The 11,938-nt window shown below is 39.4% G+C and overlaps 1 non-coding gene across 1 annotated transcript; it reads left to right on the forward strand.

The window, feature by feature from the left end:
• Window positions 1–7,203: 7,203 nt before the first annotated feature.
• On the forward strand, window positions 7,204–7,307 carry LOC130953207 (small nucleolar RNA R71). The gene has a single exon (XR_009075380.1). It is a non-coding gene; the product is annotated as a small nucleolar RNA R71 (small nucleolar RNA).
• Window positions 7,308–11,938: the final 4,631 nt, after the last annotated feature.

Below are 11,938 nucleotides of genomic sequence, written 5' to 3' on the forward strand. Positions count from 1 at the left end.
GAGGATAAGAAGTTAGATAAGATATTTTAAAATCAAATTTTGAAAAAGATAAAATTTTTTTGAAAAAGATCAAATAAAGGATAAAAAAAAGATTTAATTCAAAAATTTTGAAATTATTTACTTCACTAACAAGAAATTACAAGATAAGATTCTAGAACTTAAAGATTGAACCTTTCTTAACAAGAAAGTAACAAACTTCAAATTTTTGAACCAATCACATTAATTATTAGTGAATTTTCGAAAATTACATATAAAGATAAGAAAAAGATTTTGAAAATAATTTGAAAAAGATTTTTGAAATTTTCGAAAAATAGAAAAAAAATGAAAAAGATATGATTTTTGAAAAAGATTTTGAAAAGATAAGATTTTTAAAATTGAAATTTTGACTTGACTTGTAAGAAACAACTAATTTTAAAATTTTTTGACCAAGTCAACCCAAAATTTCGAAAATTTGGAGGAAAATAAGGAAAAGATATTTTTTGATTTTTTTGAATTTTTAATTATGAGAGAGAAAAACAACAAAAATGCTCAATGCATGAAATTTTTAGATCAAAACAATGAATGCATGCAAGAATGCTATGAATGTCAAGATGAACACCAAGAACACTTTGAAGATCATGATGAACATCAAGAACACAATTTTGAAAAATTTTTGATGCAAAGAAAACATGCAGGACACCAAACTTAGAAATCTTTAATGCATGGAAAATATGAATGCAAAAATGCACATGAAAAACAAGAAACAACACAAAACAAAAAATCATCAAGATCAAACAAGAGGACTTATCAAGAACAACTTGAAGATCATGAAGAACACTATGAATGCATGAAGTTTTCGAAAAAATGCAAGAAAAATTTTTAAAGCATGCAATTGACACCAAACTTAAAAATTAACTCAAGACTCAAACAAGAAACATAAAATATTTTTGATTTTTATGATTTTCTAGTTTTTTTGGATTTTTATTAATTTTTTTCGAAAATAATGTGAAGAAAAACGAAAATTAAAAGAAAAATTTTGAAAAAGATTTTTGAAAAGAAAATTACCTAATCTGAGCAACAAGATGAACCGTCAGTTGTCCATACTCGAACAATCCCCGGCAACGGCGCCAAAAACTTGGTGGACGAAATTGTGATCACTATGTTCTTCTATCTTTTGAGCTTTAGCATGAATATACCCTTAGGGCACTGTTTATTTTCTTTATTGGAATTCACAACTCCGTTCAACTAACTAGCAAGTGTACTGGGTCGTCCAAGTAATAACCTTACGTGAGTAAGGGTCGAATCCACAGAGATTGTTGGTATGAAGCAAGCTATGGTCACCTTGCAAATCTCAGTTAGGCAGATTAAAAAGGTAATTGTGATTATTGGATTGTAAATAAAAAGGAATAATAAAAGGGATAGAAATACTTATGCAGATTCATTGGTAGGAATTTCAGATAAGCGGAATGGAGATGCTGTAGAGCTCTCGGACGCCTGCTCTCCCACTGCTTCTACTCAATCCTTCTTACTCCTTTCCATGGCAAGCTTTGTATAGGGGTTCACCATCAACTGTGGCTACTTTCATCCTCACGGGGAAATATCCTATGCGGCTGTCACTCGCACAGCTAACCAGTCTGGAGGCATCACCCATGGCTGATGGCTATATCCCATCCTCGCAGTGAAAGCTAATGCTCACGCACTCTGTCACAGTACGGCCAATCACCGGTTGGTTCCCGCTCCTACTGGAATAGAATCCCTCTTTTGCGTCTGTCACTAACGCCCAGCAGGTTACAAGTTTGAAGCACGTCACAGTCATTCATTACCGGAATCCTACTCGGAATACCACAGACAAGGTGAGACTTTCCGGATTCCCAGGATCCTACTCGGAACACCACAGACAAGGTTGGACTTTCCGGATCCTCATAAATGCCGCCATCCATCTAGCTTATACCACGAAGATTCTGTTGGGGAATCTAAGAGATACACATTCAAGCTTGTGTTGCATGTAGAACGTAAGTGGTTGTCAATCACGCGCGTTCATAAGTGAGAATAATAATGAGGGTTATCTAACTCATCACATTCATCATATTCTTGGGTACGAATGAATATCTTGGAATAAGAATAAGATAGAGACCGAATAAAAGAAGATAGAATTGCATTGATACTTGAGGTACAGCAGAGCTCCACACCCTTAATCTATGGTGTGCAAAAACTCCACCGTTAAAAATACATAAGCAAAGGGTTCAGGCATGGCCAAATGGCCAGCCCCCAAAACGTGATCAATGATCTCCTAAGATGAAGAATAAAATAAAACTAAGACCAAAGATGTCTAATACAATAGATAAATGTCCTATATATACTAGACTAGCTACTAGGGTTTACATGAGTAAGTAATTGATGCATAAATCCACTTCCGGGGCCCACTTGGTGTGTGCTTGGGCTGAGCTTGATCAATCCACGAGCTGAGGCATTTCTTGGCGTTGAACTTTGAGTTATGACGTGTTTTGGGCGTTCAACTCCGGATCATGACGTTTTTCTGGCGTTTAACTCCAGACAGCAGCATGAACTTGGCGTTTAATGCCAAGTTACGTCGTCATTCTTCGAATAAAGCATGGACTATTATATATTGCTGGAAAGCCCTGGATGTCTACTTTCCAACGCCATTGAGAGCGCGCCAATTGGAGTTCTGTAGCTCCAGAAAATCCATTTCAAGTGCAGGGAGGTCAGAATCCAACAGCATCAGCAGTCCTTTTGTCAGCCTTTTTCAGAGTTTTGCTCAAATCCCTCAATTTCAGTCAGAATTTACCTGAAATCACAGAAAAATACACAAACTCATAGTAAAGTCCAGAAATGTGAATTTAACATAAAAACTAATGAAAACATCCCTAAAAGTAGCTTAAACTTACTAAAAACTATATAAAAACAATGCCAAAAAGCGTATAAATTATCCGCTCATCATGAACCTTTTCAGATTGTGACTCAGCTTTGCTAAAGTCCCCAATTAGAGGTGTCCAGGGTTCTTAAGCACACTCTTATTGCCTTGGATCACAACTTAATTTCTTTCTTTTTCTTTCTTTTTCTCTTTTTTTTTTCGTTTTTTTTTTTCGCCTCTTCTCTTTTTTTTTTGTATTCACTGCTTTTTCTTACTTCAAGAATCATTTTTATGATTTTTCAGATCCTCAGTAACATGTCTCCTTTTTCATCATTCTTTCAAGAGCCAACATTCATGAACCACAAATTCAAAAGACATATGCACTGTTTAAGCATACATTCAGAAGACAAAAGTGTTGCCACCACATCAAAATAATTAAACTGTTATAAAATTCAAAATTCATGCAATTCTTCTCCTTTTCAATTAAGAACATTGTTTGTTTAAGAAAGGTGATGGATTCATAGGACATTCATAACTTTAAGGCATAGACACTAAGACACTAATGATCATAAGACACAAACATGGACAAACATAAAGCATAAGTTTTCGAAAAACAAGAAAATAAAGAACAAGGAGATTAAAGAATGGGTCCACCTTAGTGATGGCGGCTTGTTCTTCCTCTTGAAGGTCCTATGGAGTGCTTGAGCTCCTCAATGTCTCTTCCTTGTCTTTGTTGCTCCTCTCTCATGATTCTTTGATCTTCTCTAATTTCATGGAGGAGGATGGAATGTTCTTGGTGCTCCACCCTTAGTTGTCCCATGTTGGAACTCAATTCTCCTAGGGAGGTGTTTACTTGCTCCCAATAGTCTTGTGGAGGAAAGTGCATCCCTTGAGGTATCTCAGGGATCTCATGATGAGAGGGGTCTCTTGTTTGCTCCATCCTTTTCTTGGTGATGGGCTTGTCCTCATCAATGGGGGTGTCTCCTTCTATGTCAACTCCAACTGAATAACAGAGGTGACAGATGAGATGAGGAAAGGCTAGCCTTGCCAAGGTGGAAGACTTGTCCGCCACTTTATAGAGTTCTTGGGCTATAACCTCATGAACTTCCACTTCTTCTCCAATCATGATGCTATGAATCATGATGGCCCGGTCTAGAGTAACTTCGGACCGGTTGCTATGGGAATGATTGAGCGTTGGATAAACTCCAACCATCCTCTAGCCATGGGCTTGAGGTCATGCCTTCTCAATTGAACCGGCTTGCCTCTTGAATCTCTCTTCCATTGTGCGCCCTCTTCACATATGACTGTGAGGACTTGGTCCAACCTTTGATCAAAGTTGACCCTTCTAGTGTAAGGATGTTCATCTCCTTGCATCATGGGCAAGTTGAATGCTAACCTTACATTTTCCGGACTAAAATCCAAGTATTTCCCCCGAACCATTGTAAGATAATTCTTTGGATCCGGGTTCACACTTTGATCATGGTTCTTGGTGATCCATGCATTGGCATAGAACTCTTGAACCATCAAGATTCCGACTTGTTGAATGGGGTTGGTAAGAACTTCCCAACCTCTTCTTCGGATCTCATGTCGGATCGCCGGATATTCACCCTTTTTGAGTGAAAAGGGGACCTCGGGGATCACCTTCTTCAAGGCCACAACTTCATAGAAGTGGTCTTGATGCACCCTTGAGATGAATCTATCCATCTCCCATGACTCGGAGGTGGAAGCTTTTGCCTTCCCTTTCCTCTTTCTAGAGGTTTCTCCGGCCTTGGATGCCATAAATGGTTATGGAAAACGAAAAAGCAACGCTTTTACCACACCAAACTTAAAAGGTTTGCTCGTCCTCGAGCAAAAGAAGAAAGAAGAGAGTAGAAGAAGAAGAAATAATGAAGAAGGGGGTGGCTTTGTATTCGGCCAAAGAGGGGGAGAAGTGGTGTTTAGGTTGTGTGAAAATGAAGGAGTGAAGAAGGGTATTTATAGGAGAGAGGGGAGATGGGGTTCGGCCATTATGGGTGGGTTTGGGAGGGAAAGTGGTTTGAATTTGAAGGGTGAGGTTGGTGGGGTTTTATGAAGGATGGATGTGAGTGGTGAAGAGAAGGATGGGATTTGATAGGTGAAGGGGTTTTGGGGAAGAGGTAATGAGGTGATTGGTGAATGGGGGAAGAAGAGAGAGAGTGGTGGTGGGGTAGGTGGGGATCCTGTGGGGTTCACAGATCCTGTGGTGTCAAGGAAAAGTCATCCCTGCACCAAATGTTGCTCAAAATCACGTTTTGAGCCATTTCTGGCGTTAAACGCCGGGCTGGTGCCCATTCCTGGCGTTTAACGCCAGGTTCTTGCCCTTTTCTGGCGTTTAACGCCAGTCTGGTGCCCCTTTCTGGCGTTAAACGCCCAGAATGGTGCCAGACTGGGCGTTAAACGCCCAACTGCTAGCCTCACTGGCGTTTAAACGCCAGTGAATTCTTCCTCCAGGGTGTGCTGTTTTTCTTCCTGTTTTTCATTCTGTTTTTGCTTTTTCAATGGATTTTGTGACTTCTTATGATCATCAACCTACAAAAAACATAAAATAACAAAGAGAAATATATAGAATATAATCATTGGGTTGCCTCCCAACAAGCGCTTTTTTAATGTCAGTAGCTTGACAGAGGGCTCTTATGGAGCCTCACAGATACTCAGAGCAATGTTGGAACCTCCCAACACCAAACTTAGAGTTTGAATGTGGGGGTTCAACACCAAACTTAGAGTTTGGTTGTGGCCTCCCAACACCAAACTTAGAGTTTGACTGTGGGGGCTCTGTTTGTCTCTGATTTGAGAGAAGCTCTTCATGCTTCTTCTCCATGGTGACAGAGGGATATCCTTGAGCCTTAAACACCAAGGATTTTTCATTCACTTGAATGATCAGTTCACCTCCATCAACATCAATCACAGCCTTTGCTGTGGCTAGGAAGGGTCTGCCAAGGATGATGGATTCATCCATGCACTTCCCAGTCTCTAGGACTATGAAATCAGTAGGGATGTAATGGTCTTCAACTTTTACCAAAACATTCTCTACAAGTCCATGAGCTTGTTTTCTTGAGTTGTCTGCCATCTCTAGTGAGATTCTTGCAACTTGTACCTCAAAGATCCCTAGCTTCTCCATTACAGAGAGAGGCATGAGGTTCACACTTGACCCTAAGTCACACAGAGCCTTCTTGAAGGTCGTGGTGCCTATGGTACAAGGTATTGAAAACTTTCCAGGATCTTGTCTCTTTTGAGGTAATTTCTGCCTAGACAAGTCATCTAGTTCTTTGGTGAGCAAAGGAGGTTCATCCTCCCAAGTCTCATTTCCAAATAACTTGTCATTTAGCTTCATGATTGCTCCAAGGTATTTAGCAACTTGCTCTTCAGTGACATACTCATCCTCTTCAGAGGAAGAATACTCATCAGAGCTCATGAATGGCAGAAGTAAGTCCAATGGAATCTCTATGGTCTCATTTTGAGCCTCAGATTCCCATGGTTCCTCATTGGGGAACTCAGAGGAGGTTGGTGCACGCCCATTGAGGCTTTCCTCAGTGGCGTCCTCTTCCTCTCTTTCCTCTCCAGATTCGGCCATGGTTATGGCTTTGCACTCTCCTTTTGGATTTTCTTCTGTATTACTTGGGAGAGTACTAGGAGGGAGTTCAGTAACTTTCTTGCTCAGCTGTCCCACTTGTGCTTCCAAATTCCTAATGGAAGACCTTGTTTCAGTCATGAAACTTTGAGTGGTTTTGATTAGATCAGAGACCATGGTTGCTAAGTCAGAGGGGTTCTGCTTAGAGTTCTCTGTCTGTTGCTGAGAAGATGAGGGAAAAGGTTTGCTATTGCTAAACCTGTTTCTTCCACCATTGTTGTTGTTGAAACCTTGTTGAGGTCTTTCTTGATTCTTCCATGAGAAATTTTGGTGATTTCTCCATGAAGAATTATAGGTGTTTCCATAGGGTTCTCCTAGGTAATTCACCTCTTCCATTGAAGGGTTCTCAGGATCATAAGCTTCTTCCTCAGATGAAGCATCCTTAGTACTGCCAGGTGCATTTTGCATTCCAGACAGACTTTGAGAAATCAAATTGACTTGTTGAGTCAATATCTTATTCTGAGCCAGTATGGCATCCAGAGTATCAATCTCAAGAACTCCTTTCTTCTGACTAGTCCCATTGTTCACAGGATTCCTTTCAGAAGTGTACATGAATTGGTTATTTGCAACCATTTCAATTAGCTCTTGAGCTTCTGTAGGCGTCTTCTTCAAATGAAGAGATCCTCCAGCAGAGCTATCCAAAGACATCTTGGATAGTTCAGAGAGACCATCATAGAAAATACCTATGATGCTCCATTCAGAAAGCATGTTAGATGGACATTTTCTGATTAGTTGTTTGTATCTTTCCCAAGCTTCATAGAGGGATTCTCCATCCTTCTGTCTGAAGGTTTGGACTTCCACTCTAAGCTTACTCCATTTTTGAGGTGGAAAGAACTTTGCCAAGAAGGCATTGACTAACTTTTTCCAAGAGTCCAGGCTATCTTTAGGTTGTGAGTCCAACCATATTCTAGCTCTGTCTCTTACAGCAAAAGGGAATAGCATCAGTCTGTAGACCTCAGGGTCAACCCCATTAGTCTTGACTGTGTCACAGATTTGCAAGAACTCAGCTAAAAACTGATGAGGATCTTCCATTGGAAGTCCATGGAACTTGCAATTCTGTTGCATTAGAGAAACTAATTGAGGCTTAAGCTCAAAGTTGTTTGCTCCAATGGCAGGAATAGAGATGCTTCTCCCATAGAAGTCGGGAGTAGGTGCAGTAAAGTCACCCAGCACCTTCCTTGCATTGTTGGCATTGTTGTTATTTTCGGCTGCCATGGGTTCTTCTTCTTTGAAGAATTTGGTCAGGTCCTCAGCAGAGAGTTGTGCCTTAGCTTCTCTTAGCTTTCGCTTCAAGGTCCTTTCAGGTTCAGGGTCAGCTTCAACAAGAATGCCTTTGTCTCTGCTCCTGCTCATATGAAAGAGAAGAGAACAAGAAAATGTGGAATCCTCTATGTCACAGTTATAGAGATTCCTTGAGGTGTCAGAGGAAAAGAAAAATAGAAGAAGGAGGTAGAAGAATTCGAACTTGATTAGATAGAGTTCGAATTGTGCATTAAGAAGGAGTAGTACTCCATAAATAGAAGGATGTGGGAGGAAGAGAAGAGAATTTTCGAAAATTAATTTAAAAAGATGTCAAAAACATTTTGAAAAATTAATTGATAATTTTCGAAAATTCAAGGTGGAAAAGAAATCAAGTGATTTTTGAAAAAGATTTTGAAATTAGAAGTTAAAAAGATTTGATTGAAAATTTATTTTGAAAAAGATGTGATTAAAAAGATATGATTGAAAAGATTTGATTTGAACACAATTTTAAAAGATATGTTTTGAAAACAATTTTTAAAAGATTTGATTTTGAAAATTAATGACTTGCCTAACAAGAAAAGATATGATTCAAACATTAAACCTTCCTCAACAGAAAAGGCAACATACTTTGAAATGTTCAATCAAATCATTAATTGTTAGCAAGTATCTTTGAAAATAGAAAGAAATTGATTTTGAAAAAGATTTGATTGAAAATATATGATTTGAAAAAGATTTGATTTTGAAAAGATTTTGAAAACTAAAAAAAAAAAATTGATTTGAAAAACAAAATCCTCCCCCTTGTGCCATCCTGGCGTTAAACGCCCAGAATGGTATCCATTCTGGCGTTTAACGCCCAAAATGCACCCTTTTTGGGCGTTAAACGCCCAACCAGGTACCCTGGCTGGCATTTAAACGCCAGTCTGTCCTTCTTCACTGGGCGTTTTGAACGCCCAGCTTTTTCTGTATAATTCCTCTGCAATATGTTCTGAATCTTCAATTCTTTGTATTATTGACTTGAAAAGACACAAATAAAAAATATTTTTGGATTTTTAATAATCAAAATGCAACAAGAATCAAATAACAATGCATGCAAGACACCAAACTTAGCAGTTTGTATACTACTGACACTATATGAGACACATAAACACTCAAGTCAAAAGAATTCAAAGATCAGAGTAAGAAATCATCAAGAATTACTTGAAGATCCTTAAGACACATGAATGAATGCATGCAATTGACACCAAACTTAAGATGAGACACTAGACTTAAGCAAGAAACATCAAATATTTTTGGTTTTTTATGATTTTGTGAAATTTTTTTGTGCTTTTTTTTTCGAAAATTATATGTAAATAGAAAATAAATGTTTCAGAATTCTCAAATTGAATTTCCAGGAATCATTGCAATGCTAGTCTAAGACTCCGGTCCAGGAACTAGACATGGCTTCACAGCCAGCCAAGCTTTCAAAGAAAGCTTCGGTCCAAAACACTAGACATGGCCAATGGCCAGCCAAGCCTTAGCAGATCATTGCTCCAATGGCAAGATTAATAGAGATCAACAAGCTATTGTGATGATCAGTTGAAACCTCGGTCCAATAAGATTAGACATGGCTTTTCAGCCAGCCAGATTTCAACAGATCATCATGAAACACTAGAATTCATTTTTAAGAACTCTGAAAAAAAATACCTAATCTAAGCAACAAGATGAACCGTTAGTTGTCCATACACAAACAATCCCCGGCAACGGCGCCAAAAACTTGGTGCTGTTGCCGGATTTTGGCACTGATGTTACCGGACCAAAAGCTTGCTCAAAACTCGAACAATCCCCGGCAACGGCGCCAAAAACTTGGTGCACGAAATTGTGATCACTACAACTTCGCACAACTAACCAGCAAGTGCACTGGGTCGTCCAAGTAATACCTTACGTGAGTAAGGGTCGATCCCACGGAGATTGTTGGTATGAAGCAAGCTATGGTCACCTTGTAAATCTCAGTCAGGCAGACTCAAATGGGTATAGTGATAAACGAATAAAGCATAAAGATAAAGATAGAGATACTTATGTATATCATTGGTGAGAGCTTCAGATAAGCGTATGAAGATGCCTTCCCTTCCGTCTCTCTGCTTTCCTACAGTCTTTATCCAATCCTTCTTACTCCTTTCCATGGCAAGCTCATGTAGGGTTTCACCGTTGTCAGTGGCTACCTCCCATCCTCTCAGTGAAAATGTTCCCATGCTCTGTCACAGCATATGGCTAATCAGCTGTCGGTTCTCGGTCAGGCCGGAATAGAATCCATTGATTCTTTTGCGTCTGTCACTAACGCCCCGCCTGCTAGGAGTTTGAAGCACGTCACAGTCATTCAATCATTGAATCCTACTCAGAATACCACAGACAAGGTTAGACCTTCCGGATTCTCTTGAATGCCGCCATCAGTTCTCGCCTATACCACGAAGACTCTGATCTCACGGAATGGCTGGCTCGTTTGTCAGGCGAGCACTCGGTTGTCAGGCGATCAACCATGCATCGTGTTATCAGGAATCCAAGAGATATTCACTAGAGCTTTGATTGCTTGTAGAACAATAGTGGTTGTCAGTCACTTTGTTCATGAGTGAGAATGATGATGAGTGTCACGGATCATCACCTTCATCAAGTTGAAGAACAAGTGATATCTTGGACAAAGAACAAGCGGAATTGAATAGAAGAACAATAGTAATTGCATTAACACTCAAGGTACAGCAGAGCTCCACACCTTAATCTATGGTGTGTAGAAACTCCACCGTTGAAAATACATAAGAACAAGGTCTAGGCATGGCCGAATGGCCAGCCTCCCAGTGATCAAAAGATTCAAAGACCTAAAGATGATCTAAGATCCCAAGATGAAAATACAATAGTAAAAGGTCCTACTTATAGAAAACTAGTAGCCTAGGGTGTACAGAGATGAGTAAATGACATAAAAATCCACTTCCGGGCCCACTTGGTGTGTGCTTGGGCTGAGCAAATGAAGCATTTTCGTGTAGAGACTCCTCTTGGAGTTAAACGCCAGCTTTGGTGCCAGTTTGGGCGTTTAACTCCCATTTTGGTGCCAGTTCCGGCGTTTAACGCTGGAATTTCTTGAGGTGACTTTGAATGCCGGTTTGGGCCATCAAATCTTGGGCAAAGAATGGACTATCATATATTGCTGAAAAGCCCAGGATGTCTACTTTCCAACGCCGTTGAGAGCGCGCCAATTGGGCTTCTGTAGCTCCAGAAAATCCACTTCGAGTGCAGGGAGGTCAGAATCCAACAGCATCTGCAGTCCTTTTGAGTCTCTGGATCAGATTTTTGCTCAGATCCCTCAATTTCAGCCAGAAAATACCTGAAATCATAGAAAAACACACAAACTCATAGTAAAGTCCAGAAAAGTGAATTTTAACTAAAAACTAATAAAAATATAATAAAAACTAACTAGATCATACTAAAAACATACTAAAAACAATGCCAAAAAGTGTATAAATTATCCGCTCATCACATTCGCAAAAGGGCGCGTACACGCACAACGTGCGTGCGCGTCCCTGGCCTCGTTTTTTTGTTTTCAGAAATATTATAAACAGCTAAAAATCTCCCTAACATTACCTACAACTCGAGATCAGCTAAAATGTAGAACTAACAAAAAAATTTCAAGTGCAAACAAACATAACTTGCACTTTAAGCAACTAACAACCAAGATATTAAGATAAAACTACATGAAGAGGAAAAAATTATCTACAATGGCAACTCAAATCACTTATTAATCAAATTTACAAGAGAGTGGAGAGAGTATACCATGGTGGGATGTCTCCCACCTAGCACTTTTATTTCAAGTCCTTAAGTTGGACATTTGGTGGAGGCTTTTCTATGGTGGCTTATGCTTGAACTCTTCCTTGAATCCCCACCAATGCTTGCATTTCCAATGACCACCGGGATCCCATACTTTGTTTGTCAACCCCCCTCCGTCTTGATTTTCATGCTTCCAATACGGTGACAAACTTATTGAATTCTCTTTGTAACTCCTACTCATTATTCTAATTCCATAGAATTGAGCTTCACTCTACTTTTGGATCTCAAAGTTTAAACATCCATCCTTTATGCACCTTGATTCAAATTGTCCACCAACATCCAATCCTTTCTTACTCTCTAACCCACAAAGAGTTCTAAGTTGACTATCTGTTTCTAACAACGCATATTGA

Source organism: Arachis stenosperma, chromosome 9 (genome assembly GCF_014773155.1).
Source record: "Arachis stenosperma cultivar V10309 chromosome 9, arast.V10309.gnm1.PFL2, whole genome shotgun sequence".
NCBI lineage: Eukaryota > Viridiplantae > Streptophyta > Magnoliopsida > Fabales > Fabaceae > Arachis > Arachis stenosperma.